Source organism: Melospiza georgiana, chromosome 10 (genome assembly GCF_028018845.1).
Source record: "Melospiza georgiana isolate bMelGeo1 chromosome 10, bMelGeo1.pri, whole genome shotgun sequence".
NCBI lineage: Eukaryota > Metazoa > Chordata > Aves > Passeriformes > Passerellidae > Melospiza > Melospiza georgiana.
Window position 1 is genome coordinate 5,042,891 of NC_080439.1, and position 24,580 is coordinate 5,067,470.

The 24,580-nt window shown below is 39.7% G+C and overlaps 1 protein-coding gene across 5 annotated transcripts in view; it reads left to right on the forward strand.

The window, feature by feature from the left end:
* The window catches only part of NLGN1 (neuroligin 1), a 426,930-nt gene that overhangs the window by 42,253 nt on the left and 360,097 nt on the right, over window positions 1–24,580 (forward strand). For 3 of the 5 annotated variants that reach the window (XM_058030831.1, XM_058030830.1, XM_058030832.1), the window contains exon 1: window positions 6,403–6,764. The exons of the other annotated variants lie outside the window; for them this stretch is intronic. The gene's annotated coding sequence lies outside the window, so the exon portion shown is untranslated. Of the gene's footprint in view, window positions 1–6,402; window positions 6,765–24,580 lie in introns of those variants that run through there. 5 annotated transcript variants of the gene reach the window in all.

Here is a 24,580-nt window from a genome sequence, read left to right on the forward strand (position 1 = left end):
AGCACTGTAATTATTTTTTGTTCTCCCATTTGAGAAACCCAGAGGATTCAAGTTGATATTGCAGGTCACCACTAGCTGTGTTTTCCCCCACCAAAAATTTCAAGTTTTTATGCACATGTACCTAGTAATGTTCTATTGGACCCTAGGGTTGCCTCAAGCTGTAGTTTGGTGAGAAAGGTAGGGAACTAAACTAAAAGTAAATATTTAATTGGAATAGTAATGAGACTCCTCATTACTTTCCTCATTCATTACAGGATGAAACCCAACTAACACTTTTCAAATCGATGGAGCTACTTCACAATCATATCAGCAGCTTTGAAAATTGAGCTTGGCCTCAAGCTTTCGGGTTTTGTCGTCACTGTGGGGAAAAAATGGCTGTGAGTTGTCTTGGATGAATTAAAAAAAGGTTAGAAAGTGAGTGATTCTGTAAACATAATTTTAGTCTATCGACAGATGGGAGAAATGGAGAGCAGGTTGTAAAAGTATAAGCTCAAGCATTATTAATATTGTACTGTTGCTGAGCCAACTCGTAGAGGAACTGAAAAACACATCCCATTGGTTAAGTAATCACTACACATATGCTTTTGGAGATTAATACTTGGGAGTTTTCAAAGCTTTTATATGTGTCAGTTCTGCTAAAAGGATGAAACTGCAAAAATGCACTGGTAGCAAGTTTAAAGCATTAATAGTGATGTCAGATGCACTTTAAGGATAATCACGACTCCTTTACATCCAGTAGACCTCGTAGCCTTAGATATGGAAATCAGACTTTTGACAACCAGAAATGTTTGAGAAAGTGGGAAAGGACCAAAGAATGTTGTATAATATTTTCAACTCTAGTAACTATTTCATGCTTTGGTTTTGAGTGCTCTGTTCTGTGCTACACACCAGCCCTACTGGTGATCTTAAAACTGGTTGCATAATTACTGTGGCTTCATCCCTTTCCTGTCATGGTTACTGAATTTTTAGGGTCACCTTTATTTTTCATTTTCTTTTAAGCTTTATTACAGTAAAGTACTAAAATATTTCAATAATCACAATTAGATGTAACTTAGAGTCTCAAAAACTACCTCCCTGGAAGATACATCAAATTTGTGTTTGGGGTAATAATATTGATTGAGATTTACCTAAATTTGCATGATTTGCCCATATGCTTAATTATAGGTGGAGTTTGGATGTGTGAAAAACGTGCAGATGTAGAAAACCAAAGTTTCCTATCCACAAGATCTTGTATGGTTTTGGAATATCTTTATTCCATGCTATAGTCACTGCTGGGCAGCTGAACTCTTCCATCATTAATGAAGAAGGGGACAAAGCTTAGCTGCTGGCCAGTTTGAGTTTTAAGACATGTGATTTGAAAATCACCATGCAAAAGAAGGTTTATTTTGAGTGAGATCAAATTTTGACCTTGATTTAAGTTTGTTTATTAACAAACTTGAGTCCTTTGTGGGAACCAGATGGGGAAATCACCAACACCTCACAGGCTCACGCCCCCTGCTTGAACACTCGTGGTGTCAAGCTGTGCTCGTAGAGATCTGTCAGATGAGAACATATTTTACTGTTTCACCAAATATAAATGTATTAAAATATAGCAGTAAAAATCTAGGGTCTTGTTTTGATTCTTAATGATTAGTGCTGACTGGGACTACTCAGGAAGCTGTATCTGGGTACAGAGGTGCCTGCAGTTGTGATGGAAACTGGGTCAAAATTATCAGCTTTTAAAAATCCCCTGAAATGTCTATTTGCCTTGCTGGCAAAATATTAATCTCTGAGGTTTGTTTCTGGAGATCTGGATTCAATGCCTGAAACTTGTAGTGGGAGACTGCAGAGTCCTGATTACATAGGAGGCAAATCAGGCCCACAAGAAGCCTTTTCCTTTTTCTCCCCTTACTGTACCTAAAATTTCAGATGGAAATTTAACTTTGTGACACAATTGACCTAAGGACAATATTATTGTTTAATATTATTGTGGGTTGCACAAGTCTAAAGAGTTATATTTCATATGTGAGTGTGTCCACTTTGAACCCTAATGCTTGTCTGGGAAATAAGAGCCAATGCCAGATCTGTGAGTTAAGGAAAAAAGACAAATTCACTCAGCCCCAGGATCTCAGCAGTAGAGTATTTGCAATTTCTTTATTTTAATGCTTCCATTTATTGTTTTCCTACTATTCAGTAAAGACCCCTTCACACTTACAGAAGGAAGAAAATGTTCTCACACTGTTAAAACAGTGGCAACTAAATACAGAAATATCTTTTTATAGTATGTCCAGTGGACTCCATTATATTGCTAGAACAATATTTCAATGGCTATTTGAAATTCCTGTAAGGTTGCTCAAGAGGTTGATTTAACTCTTGAAAAAAACTTTGATATTAAAAATAATCTCAGAATGGATTATAGTAATTCAAGTAATATTTTTAATTTTCTGCCCTAGTAATATATTTATTGAAATTTTAACACCTCAGTATTTCATCCATTCTATTACTCTAGATGCATCTTTGATTCCATTCTAGGGAAAAAAACATGGAATATCTTTGGAATCACACCTGCTTCTACTGGAATCATGATAAGATTCGTTTTAGAGATTAGTATGGATTATTCAAAGAAGGTGAAATAAATGTTTATAGTCAAAAGGAAAAAAAAAGAAAATGAAAACTGAAGTTTAAGCACTTCAAGAAACAGCTGGGCATTGTTTCTGGGCTGTTTTCCCTCCCTTTTCCACGATTTACTGTCAGGTGGTCTTCAGCTGCCCAGAACCCTTGAAAATCAAGCCATTTTCACAGAGTCCAGAGTGTGAAATTGCACTCCTTTTAATACATTTGCCAATAACTTATTGATATTTAATATGCATACTTATGTACCTCTTACTAATGTAACTCCTGCTGTTATGAAACTTTAAGCTACAATCATGTAGTGACTAAGTAATTAATCCAAAAAGAAAACATGAAGGTCTTATTCTCTGTCTCAAAACTCCCAGGCATCTGCATTTTGCTTTCCCTCTAAAGGTTGTGGATGAGGATGTGAATTTTGGAGCTAAGCAAGCTGACAATTTCTTTTCAAAGTCATCCTTTCTGCAATTCATTTTCAGCCTTTTCAGTCTCCCTTGGACAGTTACAAAAGACAGCTTTATTATGCAGTTCTATTCCCCTATTTTTGTACATATCATTTTCTGTTTGTCATGTTTAGGGCACCTTCATTTCCTCTGTCTCACAGAAGCAGAGATGATTACATTAAGTGTGGAAGTCTTCTCTTTTTACTTTTGGTCAGTAAACCATAGAACTATTTTCCATTATTCTTTATACATTTTGGTGGGGTGTTTCTGGTTGAGTGTTAATGTGGCAAGACCCACGTGGTAACAAAGAACTACTATTACAAGCTGGGGAAGGGTGAACTTGTATCAATAAAGTGACTTTATGTTGTCCTTGGGAGATGTATTAGGTACTTGCTGCCGTACAGCATCTTCCATATAAATCCCCAGCAAAAGATGTAGGAGTTAGAAGAGACTGGAATATGTTTTCAATCCTGTTTAATCACTGCAAGTAAAGGGAAGGTATTAGAAATACCCCTGAGGCTAATCCTGACAAATCACCCTCATTCTGAAAGGTAGAACTGATATGTGAGGCCGTGTTAAATTTCAGTTTCCATACCTTGGAGAACCTGAGTGAGCCTGGATCCACAGCCTTACACAGGGACTTTGTGAATTTGATCATCTGGATGCCCAGCTTAAAGATCTTAAGGAATTCAGGCATTGCAGTGGTGGGGATTATGTGGATAATTTATTGGGCAGGAGGTTAAATCTGCTTCTCAAGATGGGAATGCCAAATTAACAATCACTTGAGAAACGTGTCTGACTCACCTCTCTGACACACAGAGCTCTCCCCTACAGCTCTCCTGTCCCTCTGTGTCTGCCCCAGTGCAGGGCCTCTCCTGCTGCCAGTGCTGCCTCTGAAGGGCTGATGGCTGATTTTCCTCAGCTAAAACAACTGTACAGATTGAAAATGCAGCTGAAAATCCCATGCTGCAGAAGGTACTGTGCTGTAGGGACAGCTGCTCCCAGCTCTGTCCTTCTCTCTGGAGGTCCCCTCTGCTCACAACATCCATGGCTCCACCTGGATGTGTGGAAAAACGTGCCCACCTCTGTTTGTGGTGCCCATGTGGGGAGGGGGCTGCCTTTCCCAGACACCCTCAGAGGTGTAGTAGAGGTGCTGCATCTGCCAAACCATTTTTGGGGCTTGTTCTGCTCCACCCAGTGCCACGCTGCAGATGGGAGCATCTGCCCTTGCTGTTGTAGCCATTCAGCAGCAGCTCAAGATGAGATTGCATATTCCAAAGTCACAAACATTGCTCCAGAGGATAAATCAAGGTCTTGTTTAATTTGAAAACAGAAACAAATCAAAGACTTTGATGCACTGGACTTTGGGGAAAGCATTCTGGTTTGGAACCCTGTTAGTCACACTACCTGAGGACTTCAGAACTGCATCATGTTTGACAAACAGGTGCTGTCTTTGGAATCTCTACAGGATTTCCAGATGGTTCTGCATCCAACATGACCATTGAGGAATAAAATTATTCTTCCACTTGCACTGATTTCTCGGGTGTGGTATTTGGATTTTACTGTAAACTTGTATGTGTGTAGACTTGTATGTGTGTCTCATACAAGAATTGGGAAGAATATTTCCTGGACTCAACCTTAAATTAATCCTTGATTTTTAGAGGGTTTTTTTCTTCTTTTGTTGGAGAAAATGGGTTTAAGAGAGTTTAATGCCCTTCACCTTCAGCCATCAAAATTCAACCATGCACAATTGCTGGGAAGTGATTTTGATTTCCTCGCGGGAAAATAGTGTGCAAATAGTCCTTCATAAGGACATATTTCCCAGTTGAGGAAGCCCTAAAGGGTTTACCCCTTACATCTGTTTCTTCTCACCCTTCTGCTTTGCCCAGGAAGACCTCACTGCATCTCTTGCCCTCCCATGTCCTTGTCTCTGCCTCCATGTGCACCCATACTTAAGACCTGTTTTGAATCTCATACTTCCCCATGAAGTTTTTCCATCTGCTTGCCCATCCCTGATAACCTCTTCCATTGTGAGGGATAAAACAAGTTATAAATGCCACTGCCTGTACAGTACATGTGTGATCCCCAAAGCGAGCTGGGAGGTTTGCTTCCTGCCCAAGCTGGATGGATCCATATTTTGTCTCCATCGCTCAGGTTGCCATTTTGTGATTCCCAATTTATCAAGGAGGAAAAACTGCAAACACCTGGTTTTCATTTGCTGAAATATGCAAATGATATGGCTATAAACCACTACTAGTTAAGAAGATTGTGAACTTTTTATTTTGTTTTGCCTTCCTATTCTGAGTGCAAGCTGGTAAAGGGCTCACAGGTGATACTTGTTACGGTGCTGTAAACTGGGGCTTGCTCTAGTAACCTGGTGATCTACTGACACAAGTGGTTCCCAGGCAACTTGTTTTTAAATTTAAAAAATCCTAGAATAATCTCTCTAGAAAAGCCCTGGTAAACAAGACTGACCAATTCTGATTTGGCTTTTGCTATGCTTTCAGTGTGCAATCTGCTCCCTCTCTAGCCCTTGCTGCCTGTGTTTACATCCCTGGACTGTATATTGCTGTTTGCCTAATGAAATGCTGCTCTGGAAGATTTATGGGCACACATTAACAGAATAATTAAAGGTCTTGAAAAGTCTCCGATGAAATCTGTACCGGGTCAGGGAGGGAAAAGGAGAGTGGGGGGAAGTGAGAGCTGGGAGGGGATGTACCTGCATCCATGGCCTCTTTGGTGCCCTGGAAGTGAGAGATGGGAGGGGATGTGCCTGCATCCCTGGTCCGTTGGGTGCCCTGGAAGTGAGAGCTGGGAGGGGATGTGCCTGCATCCCTCGTCCGTTGGGTGCCCCGTTAGTTTGGGGTGAGGGCTGCGGGCACGGGAAGCACATGGGTGGTTATCGCAGCATCCTGGGGCGTGTTTGCCCTCGGGGGTGAAAGCAGCAGCTCCTGTCTGACCTTCGCTAACCAGGGCGGGAGATGGGGAGGGAGGAGCGGCGGGAGCATCGGCGGAGCGGAGCGTGCGGCCCCGAGCGCGTCCCGCTGCTCCTCACCGCGGGCACGGCGCGGCCACCTCGGCGCGTCCCCATCCCCCGCGGGGGCGCGCACGGGCGCGGTGTGAGCGCGCAGGTGCCGCGGGGAGCGGAGCGCGGCTCCACCGCAGCGCAGCGGCGGATGGATGGATAGACGGATGGCTGGATGTGGATGGCTGCGAGACATCCCGCCATCCCATTTGTGCTCTCCTCCCTGCCTTTTGGGTTTTGGTTTTGGTTGGTTGTTTTTTTTTTGCTTCCCCCCCCCTCATCCCCCCTTCCTTCAAAATCTCCCTGGGAATTTTGATTTGCAGGGTTTTTTTCGCCTCTCTCTCTCTCCTTCCTGCTGAGGATACGTTTTGCTTGCCAAGTTTGTAGTGACACCTCTCAGATTCCCCCGCTCCCGGCTTTTTGGATCTGTTACAGTGCCCGGTTGTATATAGACGTACTGTGTTTTTTGCCTTTTTTTTTTTTTTTTTAAATTTTTACAAGAACATGGGAATTCTTTGGGAAGCTAATGGATGCTGAGGAGGACGATCCTAAAAAAAAAATATCTCCTTTTAATCTGTAAATGAGATGCACGAAGAAATTCTTAAATTCAGCCATCAATTTAGCTCCATGTTAAGCACCTCGAAGTATTTATGATTGCAGAGCAGGTACAAACAAGGATTAGGAATAAGGTAAGGGAGCTATTTCTGTCTTTGAGGCAGCAGCATTTGCTCAGGGTTATCAGCAGCTTTTCTTTTTTTTTTTTTTTTTTTTTTTCTTCTGTAGAATCTGGACTGATTTATTTGCATATTCAGTGCTGTTCTCCCGTCCTTCCGAGTCATTTCTAATACGTCTGCGTGATTTCCATCACTAAAACATACATTCCTTCTCCCTGGCTGCTCAGGATTTGGGAGTTTCTTGACTGTTCACATGTCTTGGCTGTTATTCTGTAACTGCTTAAAACCACCAATCCTCTGTTTAAAATTATTTCTTGCTTTGCACTTTCTCTACCCGGCAGGATTCGTGAAAAAGAACCCACCAAAGCCATAGAAAATGGCAACACAAAAGCTTTTTTTTATTTTTATTTTTTTTTAAAGATTTGCCTTTAAAAAGGAGAGAAGTAGTTAAAATTCCCTAAGGGAAAACCGGGGCGGGCTGGGGGGGGGGGTGGTGGTATATAATAATCAGGTTCTCCCTCTAAAAGCGAATGAACTCTCCTCCCTGCTGCCTCCCCCTCGCCGGCAGAGTGATTTCTGAGCCTGATTTCTGCCCCTATCGGGGCTCCCTGGGATGCACGGGGGAAAAAATTCCCGCTGGGAAGGAGGGACGGATCCCCTGCCTCCCTCCGGGATGCTGCAGGCTGCTCTCTGTCAGCACGCTTTGCTAATTTTTGTTTTATCAGCTCCATTTAGGGATATAAATGGCACGAGCAAGGGTATCAATTACCAGCTAACGGCGGCGATAGCCCGTGTTTTATGGGATTTAATGATTTCTCTTGTTTTGAAAAAGCTCATGTGACGCTAACAATAAAGAACTCCATAAATCATCTAAATGAATTGTGCTCCAGCAAAGGCAATTTTTAGTCTTCTGCTGGGTATCTCCTGGTCCCGATAATTAATATTGCATTAATAGTTGTGAGCGTGTTTGTGCTAATAAAGGTGCCATGACTAAAAAGTGGCTCTCTTGCCGAGGGTCCCGTGTTTAGTGAAGTCCCACGGAGTGCCTGAGCTGTGGTGGAATCAGATCTCTGGCTCTCCTCTGGAATCAGATCAGGTGATGGGAAGTGAGCACGGTGTGTGAGCCTACCTGTGTGGGGAAGGGACACCTTCCCTGGCACTGCCAAGAGTGAAGCCCATGAACAGCCTGCTCCAGTCAGGCTGAAAGCAGGAGGTAATCATCACTTAGGCCTTTTGATTACATGTTTTGATTAAAAGACAAGCAAATGAAGTTGTTGATTTTTTTTTTTCTTTTAATTTTGCTTATTTTATCATCAGCATTTTAAACCCTCTTAAAAACAAGCAGGAGCTGTGGATTTCAGTCCTTCAGCAGAGTAGAGCAGTGTTCCTGCAGTGCTGTGAGGAAAGCTCCTCTTTCATGTTATCCTTTTTCTGTTGCTTTATTTCCACCTTCTTCTGCTTTCATGAACACATATTTTTTTCAGCTGTTATTTACAGCCAAGCTGTACTGAAAGGGCTGGAATAAAACAAGGCTGATCTCCTTATGAAGCAAAATGTGCTATGAGGAAGGGACTCAAGTTTGGCTGTTTTAACAGAATTTTAAAGCCACAGAGTTTGTATTTACCTGAGTTCTTTTTCCACCGTCTTTAGCATGGTCTGCAGCTGGTGATGCAAACCCATCTGTAATTACGTATATCACCTATGTAGCTCACTGTGTGTTCAGAGACCCACTTAAAGCTGCCCATAAATCCTTCACTGTACAAAAAACATTAATCAGAGGTTGAGCAGGTGCTGGTTCAGTTCACCACACCTTTGTGTCAATAGTTGCTGGGCATAATACCATTATATAGATACGCTTACCATTCTATAGATATGCTGAGTCTGCCAGAAGTTGTTGCCATGGTTTTGTTTTGTTCAGTCTGGTAAGATTGAACTTCTTGTGGCTGCTGAGTAGGCATTTGAGTGAAGTTAATGGAACCAAATCTGAGAAGTTATTTCATGAAATGTATGTAGATTTTAGTGCTTTCTCTGAGCTCCTCTGAATGGGGAGTTTTATTACCATGAAATAGTTCAGAGATGCTGAGTTCAATCCTACTCTCCTTATTCAAGCACAAATTTTCATAGCCTTCATGAATCTATACATAAAGATGTTTTCAATAAGAATTTCTGACTGTGCAATCGGGCAATTTAGATGGGAACTTTGATGCCAGTGTTTCTTATTTAAAGTTAATTTGCCAGGGTTAGGAAGTTTGCTGTTTATCTCCATAAGCTGGAAAGGGTCAAGGAGTGTTTCCTGTGGTGTCATTTGTAGAGCTCCTGTCATTCCTTCTTTGCCAAGGAACAGCCACTCAATGAGAACAGACTTTCATTTGAGCTTTTAAAATGTCTTTCCTCTGAGCATCAGGAACATTTAGAGAATTGAATTGGTGACTCACTAGATGGGTTGTCTGCATCCCTCGTTACTGTTCATTATCGTTTGTATTGTGTGTGCATTTGAGCATAATCTAGCTCTTGAAGTGACAGGTCATTGCTTGAATAAGTTCCTTGTTTATTTTCCTGTTTGCTTTTCTATTTGAACATGCTTGTCCCCATCCACTGCAATAATGATAATTCCTTAAGCAGCAGTGGGTTGCAAGCAAATGCTTGGGTTCATGGGTCAGCAGTGACTCGTGACTGTTGGATCCTAGTGCTGATCAAGGTGTATGGCAAATCAAATCTGCAAACATAATATCTGGAAGAGATGCCATACACTTCCTATTTACTTCTTGCTGTTAAATTAGCCTTGGGATATTTTTTTTCAGGTGATAAACAGCATTTATAGAACTCTTGTACTTTAATCCATAGGATGAGAGTCTGTAATTTTGCAATGGGAAATCAGAGATAAGAGTCTTTCAAAGAAGAAAGTCCATGCAGTTACTAATGGCACAGTTTGATCCCACTTCAATTTTTACTTGAAATCTCCTGGTGATTTTCAGCAGTGAGGAGCTATCCAAATCCTAATTATTTCTGATGGAAAGCACCTGAAATAGGAGTAATCTGGGATTGTGCAGTGGTTCAGTAGTCAGTGTAAGCAGTGCACCTGTGGCCTTTGTGAGTCTCTTCCAGGCTGTAGCCAGCAGACAGGTATGAAACTTCTACAAAAGTTGCAAATGTTTTTGGGGAAGAAGAATGAATGGGCAAAGAAATAAAATGTTTGATACCTGGCAGAAATAAGCTTCACTGAAAGAGAGGTATGCATGACAACATTTTTCTACTTTTGGCAGTGGTTTTATGAGTTCCATGAGTGGTATGGAATGTAAAATGCTCATTTAGTGGTTGTGGAGATGCTGGCCACCAGCCTGGCCTCAGTCACAGACCTCCAGGTGATGACCCCTCCACTCTGTGGAGCAGTGGGACACTGTGGGCACCTGCCCAGTGAGACCCCTTCAGTCTGGGTATCCTGCGGGCTGTGTGATCCACGCTGTGATGGGCAGGAGGTCCAGAGCACCCAGCTGGGATATGTGGCTGGACTCTGTTACTTCTGCAATCCCATCAGAGTCAGCAGATGAGCTTTGTGAAGCACACTGAAGTTGTGACCATTCCATGTGGTGTTTGTCTTGGTTTAGAAACTGACGAAAACTGATTTCCCAGAGATTTGTGTCTGCTAGAGTCAAGCTCTTCCCCAGTTAAAACTCTGATGAGGGCTTTTTCTCTTTCTTGTGCCCAGTAATGTGCTGCAGCTGCTCTTTTATTTATTTTTCTTTTAAGAGAAGTTGACTGAAGCATTCAGAGTCTTGCAGAGCTCCTTGTACCTGTTCTGTCACTTACCTGTCAGCAAATTTGCATGCTCCTCTGAGAGTCTGGAATGCATCAACAGCTGATTAAGAGATGTGTGGAAGTGCACACAAAGCCTGGTTGTGTACATCTTGCTGAGTTAGAAAACCAGAATAAAACTTCAAGCTCGCATAGGATGTGCATTTTCTCATGTAAAAAGTTGGAAAACTCTGTTTCACTCATATCAAAACTTCTCAGTGAACAGCATAAGAGTTTGCTATTGCTGACAGCTGGAGAGATCTCTCCTGGGCTCCATGTTTTGGTGGACTAAACTTTAAGTTCAACATCTGTCTGGGGAGGTCCATGTGGGGAAGAGGAGTAACTGCCAGAAATCTGCTGTATATCCAGTTAAGGCTATATCTTTGCATAAATAGGATTAAATCTTCACAAGAGACCAATTTTAGTTGTGGAAAAGACCAAGTTGTTTTGGTACTAGATGTGAGGTTGATTTCTCCACATTTTTGGGAAACTGCAATACCTGTACATGAGTCTTGTGGGCTGCAGAACCTTTCACAAAGTCAGAAAGAAGAATGAAATTATTTGAAGACTTTCTAGATTTTTAAGCATGTGTCTACCTCAAGTAAATTTCCAAAATGAAATTTTGTATTTTTATCAACATGAACTGTAGCTTTATCAACATGAACCTTGACTGTGGTTTAGGAGAGGTTTTCTGATGTATTTTCTCTGTGGAGGAAGGGGCTGGTCAAGTCACCTGCACAGTAGGAAGAAGACGATGGAAAAGATGAGGGGACTGAAAATAGTGAGAATGAAACTAGAAAGAAGAAGTGCCAGAAAAGATGATGTATTGAATTTTCTAATGATAAATTGCTACTGATTGAGCATAATAGTAGGAACTGGTTAGCTATATTGTTAATCAGCTTACTAACTTCACATACTATGCGGAGGGGAGAAACACTGGAAAAGAAAGCATTTCTATGTGTGGATTCCAGTAAAATAATATAAACCCAACTATGTTTTCCAGAGCCTTAGTAACAGAACTGCAATTAGCATAACATTTCCAAGGACTGGGATAAATAAATACCAGATGTGCTTATTTATTTATTTAGAATTTGAACCATTTCCTATCAAGAGGAACTTTATTATTCACAGGAAGGAAAAGAGGGAGAGTGAATTGTTCCTCTGAAGTGGATGGGAGACTTTCCATCCCAGTTGCCATAAAACAGCGCAGAGATTTTCTGAATTTTGAAATATGAATTTGATGTAGAAATTCTGTTAATGTTTTGTAGAGTTATTTTTCAGCATTCAGTATGGTGGATGTTTGTCTTAAGGAAATAGGAATATACTTACAGGTATTTATTTTTGGCTTCTGCCTTTTAGTTTACTCAACAACTATTCAGAATTGGCTTCTCTGTTTTTGGTAAAACATCACCTCTGGCTGAGACATATTTGAATTTATTAAAAAAAACCCCAAACTCCTGAACTCAGAAAAATTTGGACTGGTGCCAATTGAACATATTTATTAGAAAATTAAAAGCAGATGAAGTTTTACTGAAAGACATAGCCATTTATATTGCAGTAAAATGAAAATTGGATGTTACTAAGTTATAGATGAGTTATAGATTTCTGAGGTTTTATGAAGTATTGTTTGCATTCCTTGCACAACCAGGTAGTTCTGCCAAAATCATCACCTTCTTCTGCAAGACAATGCACAGGAAGGTGATGAAAATAGAAATACTTCTTGTGTTCCAAGGAATTTAGGCTTCACTGAGTTCTTATCACATGATTTACCACAGTTTCACTGAGGCTGGGTGTTCACAACATGGGAAAGCGCCATAAATTGTGGGAGAACTGGAAAATTGTGTGAAAGTACTGTGGTCAGAAAGATAAATAGAGCATGCTCAGGGAAATAAACATCTGGAGACACTTCTGAAAAGAAAATCCTCAAATATTTGAGGACTTTTCTCATCTTTGGTAGGCTCAGTTAAAGCAGAAGTAATTATATATCGATATATGTACATGCACAATGCTTTATGGTAATGCAAAAATACAGCAGAAATGATGTGTGGTCTGATTCAAATTTCAGCGTGAATACACAGAGATTGCAGCACTGTTATTGGAGTTAATAGGTACAACAAAAGGTGCAGCAAAAGTGTGTGAAGAAATAGCATTTAATTTAATCACACAATGGCTTTGTCAATTTTTCTGTCTTTAATTAATGGGAAATGCATGGTTAACACTACTTTTCCCTGCTGTATAATTTGCTTGTTCTCAAAAAAAATCCAAATATAAAAATGGAGATTGACTTTTTGCCTATGTTTGGCACATTTTAGCCTATGTAGAGACAAATACCACTTGGCAAGGGAAAGCCTTAGCACAGATTGACCAGTACTGAACTACAGACATTGCTTTAAAGAGGCTATTAAAGAAAACGAGATTTTCTATTGTTTTGGAACATATGCTGCAACTAACATTTAAGAGCAGGGCAATTTTTAGAGTATGCAAACCCTGCTGACTTCATTGCTCTTTGTTCACATCCATAATTTTGCACTCTTGCAACTCTTGATGTTTTTGAAGCTTGTTGCTGAGGTCTAACTTGACACTTAACTTTCTATATTTTAGTAATTCACTAGAATAATGAGGAGCAAGATCACTACCCAGACATAAATTTTCTAACATTTGGAACCTTAACGAAGACCTTGAAGGGTGCCACAGCTTTCCTTTTTGATTGTTTAGCAACATTTTACATCACCATGATTCTTGTCTCTTTTTTTTTGGTCCTTTTTTTTTTTTTTCCTATTTTTCTTTTCCCCCCTTTTACCATACCCATTTCACCAAGGGATGCAGAGGCTTTGCTTTCCATTTTCCACCCAGTTGCTGGGGCTGAGATGCAGCAACGATGCTGTGCCAGATTTCTGCAGCAGCCCCATGTCCAAGGCTTCAGCTGCTGCCTGTCCACAAGGAAGAAACACTGGGAGCACTTTCACTCCCATTCCTTTGCTTGGCACTTAGATTAAAATGAATTCCAGCACTCAATCTATTTTGTTTTCCCATCCATAAATTGAACTGCTACCCTGAGATGCTGTGAGGATTAATGAATGCTTGGAAAGCTCGCTGCAGACGGAAAAAATACAGTGCTGCCTCCTCAAATCATTATGTATAACACTGCATAGTTCAAAAGTTGGGAGAATTTGTATAAAGGCTCTGGCAGATGAGGCAAGAAAATATTAAACCTCCTATTAATGGGGAAGCCACAGGTCTGTCTTCATTTGGCATCTCTTCGTGGTTCAGACACCTGCAGAGCAAAGAATGATCCCCTCTTGAGAGCCTGCCCTTTGAAATGATCTTTGAAAATGAGGAGAGTTTGACGTGGGGAAATTGTGTTGGACCCTGATGGATGCTGTTCAGCTCTTGTGAAGCAGCACTGTTTAATTCTTTTCAAGCATGTTTTTCCAAAAATAACAAAGCATCCCTATGTATGTGGGTCTGGCTAGTCATGAAATGACTGTTTCTTAAAATAATTTTATTCTAAACTTAGATTATATTTGTGCAAACAATCAGATTTTGTGATGAGTTAGAATCCAGTTAGGTTTTTTTCAATATTTTGTTAAAAAGTCTTAAAATTTCATTTTCTCCTTGGATATAAACATGTTTTCCTGACAATTATAACTTCCTAGGCAGAAATTTATTTGTGTAATTTTTTCACATTTTAAAAATAGCTCTGAATAATAAGGAAAATGTAATGAAAATTGTGACACAACTTTAACCACCATAGAACAATGATAACATCTGTGATGCCAATTATTGCATCTTTTCTCCATATTTTATCTAGGGTCAGATATTCAGAGAAATACTAACTGCAGTACTACAGTGACTTAGTGACACTGGGTGAAAATTCTCGTAGAACTGAAAAATATGTAAACACCAAGATGTGTAATTCCAAGCACAAAAAGTTGTTCTTGATGTTAGTGCAGCAAGCTACTTGACATTTGGCTGATAATATACTTGAGCTGCTGTCTCACTTTAATTCAGAAAATATTTGATATTTCAAATATTCAGGCTGGTTCTTAAAGCAGTGGGTTGTGTTGGGTTTAGATGTGTCACATGATGATACCACCGTGAGTGGTGTGGAGCTTTCTGAGCTGCCTCTCTGAAGACAATTTCACTAAAGCTAGGTATGAAAATAAATAATTTTGCAGACTATCAAAGCCTTAATTCTGAGTCTGAACAATCGGCTTCCAAACTGGAACGCAGACAGCAAGGTCTGTAAAACCTGGAGAGCCTCGTTGGTTCAGCACCAGAGGGAGCCGCTTGCCCAGCTCTTGGCCATGTCAAGCTCAAAGGAAAGAATCCATAAAATGGAAAAAATAAAAAGGTAACTTGTTAAACACTGCCCACACATGGAAAATAACATTTGAAAGTTGAAGCTATGTTTGGTGTGCTGATCTTTCTCCCAAATCTGCCTTTTTTTTTTTTTTTTAATTGAGTACTCCTAATGTATTACATTCAAATTCTAATCTAGCAGTCTTTTTCCCAGACTGTTGTCGGAAAATTATTCTGTGGCTCATGGATAGGATACTATAAAAAAGTTATGATTTTCAATGACAACTGTAACTTTAAATCTCTCTTTGCTATAATAATGTAAATACAATATTTGCATATGTGACCCTTCCATTTGTATTCTTAGCTGGTGTAGTGTAATACCTGGTAGGAATACAGATCCTGCTAATTATCCTTTGCTCTACTACCATCCCCCCTTCTTCTCCCTCTTAGTAATCCCCTACTTTATATGGCATTACTGTGTGTTCTCTTAGAATACTGAGAGCTGAAATGTGATAGGACAACTCTGGTCCTCGTTTGTGAAGTGCAATTATTTAAGTATTTGTGTGCCACAGAAATTCATAGGTGCAGGGCTGAGTTGTGTAAGATGCATTTACTCAGGGTAAAAAACCTCAGAGACTACCTTTCCCCACAAACCACCTGCCAGGAGCTGGTGCAAAGTGTGTGTAGTCTATGTGCAAGTACAAAGGAGGAGGGAAAGGCAAAGCTGCCCTTCAGACAAAAGGTTCCTTGAACATTTGGTTAACTCTGAATTGTCCAGGGTCAGCGAAGCAGCCTCTTCCTGAGCCTCATTGAACCTGAACCTCTGAAATCCTAGCCCAGCACCTCGTCCATAGGATGCCCCTTCTCTTATCCTCACCACCATAAAACATGACCTCTGTGCACTGAAGATGATAGTCTTAAAGACAGATTTGTAGGTTCCACTACCCCTGTAGTAAAATTCCCTTATTTACAGGCGTGCACACACAGGCAGACACACACACACGCAAATCCTTTCCTTTGACAGGGGATTTGCTGATAAGGCAGTATAATAGCACTAAAATCAATTCATGTGGAGCTTCAGAGTTATTAAGCTGTAGCAATTTAAGTGTGTTCAATCTGTCTGCTTAAGAGACTGCCAAGGCAGGTGCCTACTCACAGAGTACGTATGTAGGGAGTAGGTGTATGTATACACATACATACATGAATTTTTAGGATGTTTATATAAACATATATATACAAATAGCTATTTCAAATTCCAAATTAGGAGTTGAGTTTAGCTGAGATGTTGTTGGGATTGGAGCAGCTAAGAAATTTCAGTACTCATAGAGTGGTTTGGTTTTCTTTTACTTGATAAGAGAGATAAGAAAAGCCCAATTTATGAGCTGCTAGGGCCTGAGTGGACATGCTTCCCAGTTTCCCATTTTGATTAAATTAATAAAATTTTTCTGCAGTTCAATATTTTAGAAATTATACTGCCAGATACAAATGGCAAATTGAACTATTTTTCGAGTTCCTTCTTTGAGAAGATACAGAACCAAAGTTTGTTTCAACAACGCGTTTCCCCTTTTGTACATCCTGAGATTTCTCCCTTATTGTACGACTGGAAAACAAGTGTAACTGATAATTCAATTAGCTTGACTTGCAAATTGAGAATAGGGCAGCATTATGGTCCTGTAATAATGCTCAGTGTGAGATCCCTTCCTGGCTGAAACAGGGTCAGGGAAATGCAGGTGACAAGAGGTATTTGGGTCTTGGTATTTGGACATCGACATCTTGAACTCAGGGAATGAAGTCCTTAAATGAACTCACAAAGAAAAACTTGGCCAGAGCAACAAACTGACCGTAGGCCAACAAACTGACCGTAGGCACCAGTTAATTCACCCAACTGGTTCCTTTCCTTTCCAAGGTCTCCTGGAAAGTTGTTTGTGTGTCAGTATAACTTGAGCCTTGCTACTGGATGAAGTAGCAGCCTTAGGATCGGTAATGGGGGAGCTGCAAATTTCATTATCTTTTCAATCTTAATGAATTTCAAGAGCTAAAGTTTTCCTACTTTGAAACAAAGGAAAGATGTACTCTTTGACAGTCTTTAAAAAAAGAAAAATGAAAAAGAGTCATAACCCTAAAGTCACAAGTTTTGCTGTTGGGTCTTTCAAATGTACTCTTTCACTCTGTTTGCAAGTTCTGATCCTAAACGTTTGTTGGAAATGAACTAAGCAACCCAAAACAGCTGAGAGACACTCCTTAGTGTGTTCTTAATGTGATTGATTTTATGTTTTTGGTCATTGATTCAGTCTTTGCTTTCTTTTTGTTTCAAAAACCAAACACAAATAAGCAATTCATTATGATTTAGCTGGTTTCCCAAAGGACATTTGGATTGCAAGTTTCAATAAAAAGTCTTCAGTTTTATGTCAGTACAGTGTTCTTAAAGCACCATTTGAAACTGTCATACCCATGGCACTTTCTCAAAGGCTTTTGCAAATATGTTTTCTAAGTGAGGTTATTTATCCAAGTACCTTCTCCCAGCCAGACTTTCAAAAAGCAGGAGCTGTTGTTTGTGTCTCAGAGGAAATTATTTATTACTAAGACAAAATGACTCTGCACTAACATGATTCCCAGTGCAGGGTGATGTATTAAAATCTGGAGGATTTTGATAAAATCATGGTGGAATAACAGGGCAGCAGAATGGTACTTGAAATCCAATCAGTGTAATTGTAAATTAACACACCTTGGTGGAAGTGCTCCACACTGAGACAGAGCCTGGTTTGGGGGTTGTCTGGGGAAAGATCTTTAGAGGTTATGGCTCATTCCTTGGTGGTTCACCTTAATTTAAAGAGGACTGGGAATCATCTCTTTCAGCTACAGCCCAAATAGGCAGTGTGATTCAGCTCATCTGAGGCTTAGCCCAAAGTACATTGAAATCCATGGAAAATTTCCCATTGGTGCCAGAGGTCTGTGGATCACTTTTCAGTAGATCTGGCAGTGTTACATTCCCATTAAATAATGCCCTGACAATCAAAAACCCTGTGTCCCTATCTGTAGTGTTTCCTTGAGGAAACCTTACAAAGTGTGCAGGTTTTGTACTCGTATCCTGTGAGATCCATGAATACAGGTGACCACGTGACAGCTAAACCATTCAGTGAGACAAAAGGAACATTTGGAATTTGCCACACAAAGAAGACATCAAATCAAAATTTCAGACTAGATTTAAATTTTTTTTTTAAAGCCAGATGATTTTATGACCGTTAATAATATTTGTAGCTTCAGTATGCGAACCAAGATAAGAATAATCAAATCTCATGCTTCAGGGCATAAGCTAATCACCTGCTGAGTTTGGCATAATTGGTTTAGTGCATTGTACTTGGACGGGAGGTTCACTTTCTCTGAAACTTAGCCACCCTCAGTGAAAGCATTTAAAAGGTCAGAGTTTCCTGATCCCCTTTGACAGCTCCTTTGTCTGTACAATGATGTGCAACCAGTGCCAGTGAACATTAATATTACAACCTTATTTTTTACTTCATGATTTAAAGCTGTTGGTAAGAGTTATTGCAGTTTATGTGACAGTCTACATATGTATTTAAGGGTTCCTTGACATTTTTTGCTGGTGGAAAAGATGCCAAACGATGTAAGAAACAGACTTGCTGATAAATTTCTGAACAGTGAGTGCTGACACAGACACACATGCATTAATTCATGTGTTAAATTGCAAAATAATCTATTTATCTATCTGCCCTGGTATCTGGACATAGATAATTGGTGTGCTACTTATGAATAACTCGGAAATGTTTACAATGCTTTGCAGGCCGCAAATTAAACCAGTAATAAGTTATAATAACTATTTGATTAACTCCTTGGCAGTAGAAGTTGGATTTACCTGACGTGGAGCCTGTTTCTGGCACTGGATTCACCAGAAACCACCTGCTTGAAAGGATTAATTCTGTAATTGAATCTCTGCTGATGTTAGTGTGTTTCGTTTGCTGGCATGTGGGTGTGGAGCAGGGAAGCACCAACATTTTCCCCTTCCAATCCCCTCAATGGAAGCAGACCATGTCTGCAGCCTCTGCACTCTAGTGAACAAAGACCAAGTCAAGACTGGTGTCTTGTTAAAGAATAAAATACATTCTCATGCCCTTTAGCAAAATCAAATATAAAACAACAGGCAACACCATACCCTAACCAGAGTTCTCTAATATGCTCAAAACCTCATAACTGATAAGATTCAATTCCATTGATTTTTGAGTAACTTCCGTTGAACTCTATTTGTTTTTTATTGCTAAATTAGATTTGGGGTTTCCCAGGCAGTGCAATATGTTCTTTGAAGGCTGTTTGCCCTGCAGCTCCACCAGTACATTGGATGACAAAGTTTTACTGGGTTGCTTTATGCTCTAACGCTTTGATAGGCAGCAGCCTTGGCTGCTGTTAACACTTCACTTTAGCTGGGCTTTCTCTTCTAGGAATTTATGAGCACCACCCAAGTTTTTACCACTACAAATAAGTTTCAACTAAAAATAGGGCGCTGTTTTCCTCCCGGGTTCCAGGATTAAGTGTAAGTGACTAAAATTTAATGTAGCTCTATACTTTATTCTAGGGATCAAGAGAGAGGCAACAAAGGATGCAGGAGTTCTGAGCCTTCTGAAAACATGATGCAAAGCATCTCCCTTGAAAGCCTCAGGCAGCCCTATATATATATATGTACATTTACAGAGGAGGATTGTTTTAAGCTGGGGAACAGAAAGACACAATATTGTGTTGGGATTTTGCACTGTCCTTGCAGGGCAGGAGGGTCAGGGCTAATGGTAGATCTGTGACTCCTTTAGTGCCTCAGCTGGACCTGCAGTAAATCGATACCTGTCACTGGAGGGAGGCTTGAGCTCAAAAAAGCACAGGAGTAAAGTTAAAACTTGTGTTGCAGTTTTTGTTCCTTTTGTAAACAAGTCAAGATGTGGGCTGATACAGGAATAGGAAAGGAAATATTATTCTCTTAAGAAAGCAACAACAAAAGCACAAGCAAGTTCATGTCTGAGTGAAGTCCTCATATGCAGGCCTGCAGGAAAACCTATAGCACTGCTGAAATGTATGCAGCAGGGGCTTTTTTTTCCAGATGAGCACTTTTAATATAACATTTTCATAATTTCCACACAGTGGTAATAATTTTATTGCTTTTCTTTATCTGTACCTATTACTGTTCATAGAGTAGCTGCTTGGTTCTGATAACCCAGTGGAAATGCATTCCAAGTGTAACTCAACATTTGCAGAATTTAATAAAATTCACTGAATTTCCACTTCAAAGTACACTGAAACAGTTTACTATGGCTCCTAATAGACATTTTTAGGTTTAGTATTTTGATCTGAAAGCAGTTATTTCATTTCTTGGTGATTTATGTTTCTTTTCTGAAAGAAATTAGGATTTTCAAAGTTATCAGTCCATAATTAAGATTTTATCATTAGCTAGCCCATCACTGTAGTAGCAAAATAGTGGCCTATGGGAATACAGAGAACAGCACTGGATGAAATAATCAGCCTTGCAGAGCCAGACCCAACTGCACAGGCAAGATTTTGCTCAGAATTTCAATAGTTGTTACCAGATCACACATAAATAACTTGAAAAGGAAACCTACCCCAGCCAGAAATGCGTTTGTCTGTAGGCGTGCTTGCACTGGTTCTTATCCAAATTTTGTCTTTATTAAGCCAGTCAATCCTTTAAACAGGACCTTTAGTTTCAAGACTGAGGCTTGGGTTTTACCCTCCTGAGGTGCAGCAGTCACAATAAAAGGTATCTGAAATGTGTGGAAGTGATAAACACAAGTCCCACTGGTCACCATTGATATATTCAGGCCCTGTCCTGTGTTAAAATGAATTTATTGTGTACATCTTCAGAAGTCAAGCACTTTAAAAGTAAAGCCTAAATTATAAAAATAAGCCTCAACTTGAACCTACAGCAGGCTGTTAATGATTGTGATGGTGGAGTTTCTTTCCAGTAAACCTTAGAATAAAGCGTTTTCTTGAGCTGGCTTTTTATAAAGCCCTTTGGTCTCTGCTCAGGAGCTCTCTGTTGCCTTAGAGATACTCTTGTATATTGTGTGCATGAAATAAACCCAACAGAACAGCCCAGGGATTTTGTCACAGTCAGTAAAATAACACCCAGGTCCCACCACCAATGGCTCCAGCTCCTGATGGTTTGCCAGGCTGGTTTGGACAGGGTACATTGTAGATAAATGGAGGCATTTATTGTATACTTGAAAGAAATTAAGGAATTAAGTATTTATTGTGAATAAATACTTAAAAAAAAAAGGTGAAATGATGGAGATTTCTGGTCTGCAGATTTTTCATATTTTTCCCCTCCGGGTTACATTTGCTTTGATTGAGTGGTAGAAGTTATTTTGTGTTTTTCTGTATTTTGTTACCTTGGATATAATTTTCATAGTTTCATGCAGTCATAGAAATCCCCAAAGAATAAAGACATAAATCTCTATTTGATACTGCCATGATGAGGGAAATAATTTGTCATTTTCCTTAATTTTGTTTGTTTCCAGTAGAACTGCTTTTAAGGAAAAAAACCCCAGCCGTGTAATTTGTGTATAAAACCCTTCCACATTATCTGTGCAGCTTCAATGATTCTAATGGCACTGCACGAATACACAAAAAAGCCAAAAGCTGTCTTGCTTATTTTAGCAGTACTTTGGTACTTTTTCAGGCTATCAGACGTGATTTTGTATTTTTATTGTCGTGGTTTGAGGAGTGAAGCTCACATTAATTTCCACCTTTCACCCTTAAAATCTGCTCTGCAGCACAGCACAGATATTCTCACATTCACGTTTTTTAGGTGTAAGAACTAAGATAGAGGGAGACATAGAACTGCTGAGAGTCCCAGAGAGAATATTACCTACTGTCCCAAAGAACATATCTACCTACAGGGATGCATTAAATATGGCATTAACTCCTCAACCCACACCGGCTTCACTGCAAGTCAGCTTCAGTCCAAACTTTGCCTTTTCAATAAATTAAAAGTGAAACTGGGAAAAATACATACTGAAGGTTTTGACTTTGGCAGGAAAGGCTTTCATTACACAGAGTTCCTCTATAAAGTATGAGCAGCTGAAATTTGCTAGAAAGAGAAATATAAATATTCTTTACTCCTTGAAGATTTTTCTTTAGGGTTCTCCCAAGAGATAATGATTTGTCTAAGATTTCTATGACCATATCACTAATAATTTAAGTATTTCAAACATTAATAAAAAATTCCATTGATCAAATATGAAAGGAAGGTTTTTTTTTTTCCTTACCAGCTGTGGAAAATGTGTCAAACCTTCCAATAAAATTGCAATAGGGCATGATTCTGCAAGATGTCAGGTATCCTCAATCCTTGTATTTTCAGGAAGTATAAAGATTTTTACTATTTTTTTGGAAGGCTCTGTTTTGTTTTAAAGGCTCTATTACTGGTGTCTATAAGATTCTTTACTTATAAATATTTAAGGACTCTTTCAACATAGGCATGTGATTTAATGGGAGTCTTTCACACATAATTAGTCAAGTTGTAGTCCAGGTTGGATAAGTGCTACAGAAGAGTCTAAATATTGAGCAGCCAAAGCAAATCTGATTCTAATGTAAGCAGCTGCTGCAGTTCTTCCAGGAGGAATCTGCTCTTTGTTTCTCTTTGGTCTAGCATGTTTTTCTGGCTCTTTTATCCTTTTGAGTAAACAGAGTGTGTGAGAATCTGAGTCTCTAAGTGCACATGTATAATTTAATTTTTACAAGAAATTTCACTCCTCCTAGCTCAAAGTCAAATGTATGCATGTATGCAGAATCAAAGCTTTGGATTATACTCAGAAAGTGTCAGTAGGAGTCTGGCTCTGGAATGAGTTTTAATCTACCCCTTTTATTTGACCTCACATTTATTTTGACACACAGAGATATTTTCCACTTAAAACAGGTTTGTACTGCAAGTATCCAGCTCCTCCATTATTTCTGACTGGCTTTATTACAGGAACTGCAGAGAATCTCTGGTTGTGTGTGTACCTATGTGTTACAGTTTAAACAAATAATTAGAAGTTGGAATAAAAATGGAGACAAATATACAAGCTCCTATCCCCCATACACACACACTACATATATTCTTTGTTGATTTCTGAGAAGAATTAGGCTTTTCTTTCCATGCTCCAACATGGAACTAACAAGTCAGAGTTTTATTCAGTGTACCATGCTTCCCAAAGCAGCCCATTAACTTGAATGCAGGTTGCATTGGGGTTTCTTATCCCAGATAAGTGGTAATAGCTATTAAAAATGTGGTTGAGCCTAGGAAACACTCTTGCAAAGATAAACCCACAAAAACCTGTCTATATCATCCTGTGGAGCTCACCTTCTTTGTTGATCCTACAAGCCAACTGAGCTGACCCACCAATTATTCCTCTGGTCTAAGTGAATTCCTAGGCTGATAAATCTGTGCTAGTAACCTGTACAGAGATGAACTTTGTCCCTACAGAGATGTGATTTTAATCTATCATTTAGAAGGTATTTGTAGCCAGCTTTTTGTGCAGTGGATTATTGATGGTGCCTCTTCCTTTGTGCTTGGGATGTCAAGTAAGTCAGGCAAACTCTACAGAATTTCAATGGACTGGCTCAGACCTCTCTGAGGCAGCAAATAAACTACACAGTGGATTGTGTTTTCATATATTTTGCAAATGCTTCAGAGAAAAACAGATCACCAGAGACACTGAGACATGTATATGATTCAGTCTGAAACATGGACACGCTTCCAAAAAATGCAATAAAGAGCTGTCTTTAAATTTGGAGATGTCAGGCTCTTGGAAACGCGTGAGCTGTGGTGATCTGACACCAGTTACATTATGGCTGCTTCCAGACTTCTCATATTTGGGTAGAATGATTGAAGCTTTAACACAGCATGCTCTGTACAAATGACAGTACTTTGGGCAGAACATGACAGATTTTAGCAAACAGATTAAAGGAAAGTTGAAGTGACTTTCTGCTCTTCTTGATTGTCTTTGTGTGTGTGGTCTCATCCTGTCGAAACACGTATGGAAAGATGTTACATATCATAATCTCTGGTGCAAAAATGAAAAGCATGAAAATGAGTGGAGACGGTTCTTTTCATCACATGGAAATTGCTGAAAGATGCTCTGTTGGGGATGGTCCAACCACTTTGTACTCCTCCTTATCAGTAGTGTTGAGTAGGGATATAAGTTGTGGTTCAGTTTAAACAGCATCAGTTTTGCAAGCTGATTGAGAAAAGCCATCCTGTGTGCCTGATTTGGAAAATTAAACTTCCTAAAGAATGTCTTGGTTTGCATGTGGGATCAGAAATCCATTTAAACATAAGAAACTCAGAATTTATTCCTCTGAGTCTGGGTGGTAAAAGTGCTTAATATTTCAGGTGGGATTGGTGGGAAACTTGCACTCAGGACTGTAGAGGCAACATGTGTATCTTCTGGCACTGTAATTTTTATTTTTTTTTTTTTCTTACCAATGCAATAAAATTTTATTGATGTAGTGTTCATTGAAGACCTACTGCAGGGGTTCATCACAGGAAGATAAATCAAGGTTGATGCATCTAGTGTATTCTTCACTGGAAGGTTTTGTTCTATAGGAGCAATCATGATTATCATGTTTTTGACAACCAGGTATTGAAAACCTCAAGAAACCGTGTGCTCTTGGCCACTCCAACCAGGGAGCTGCAGGTGATCCTGTTGCCCTCACAGTGATGTCCAAGCCATCCTCACCACGCT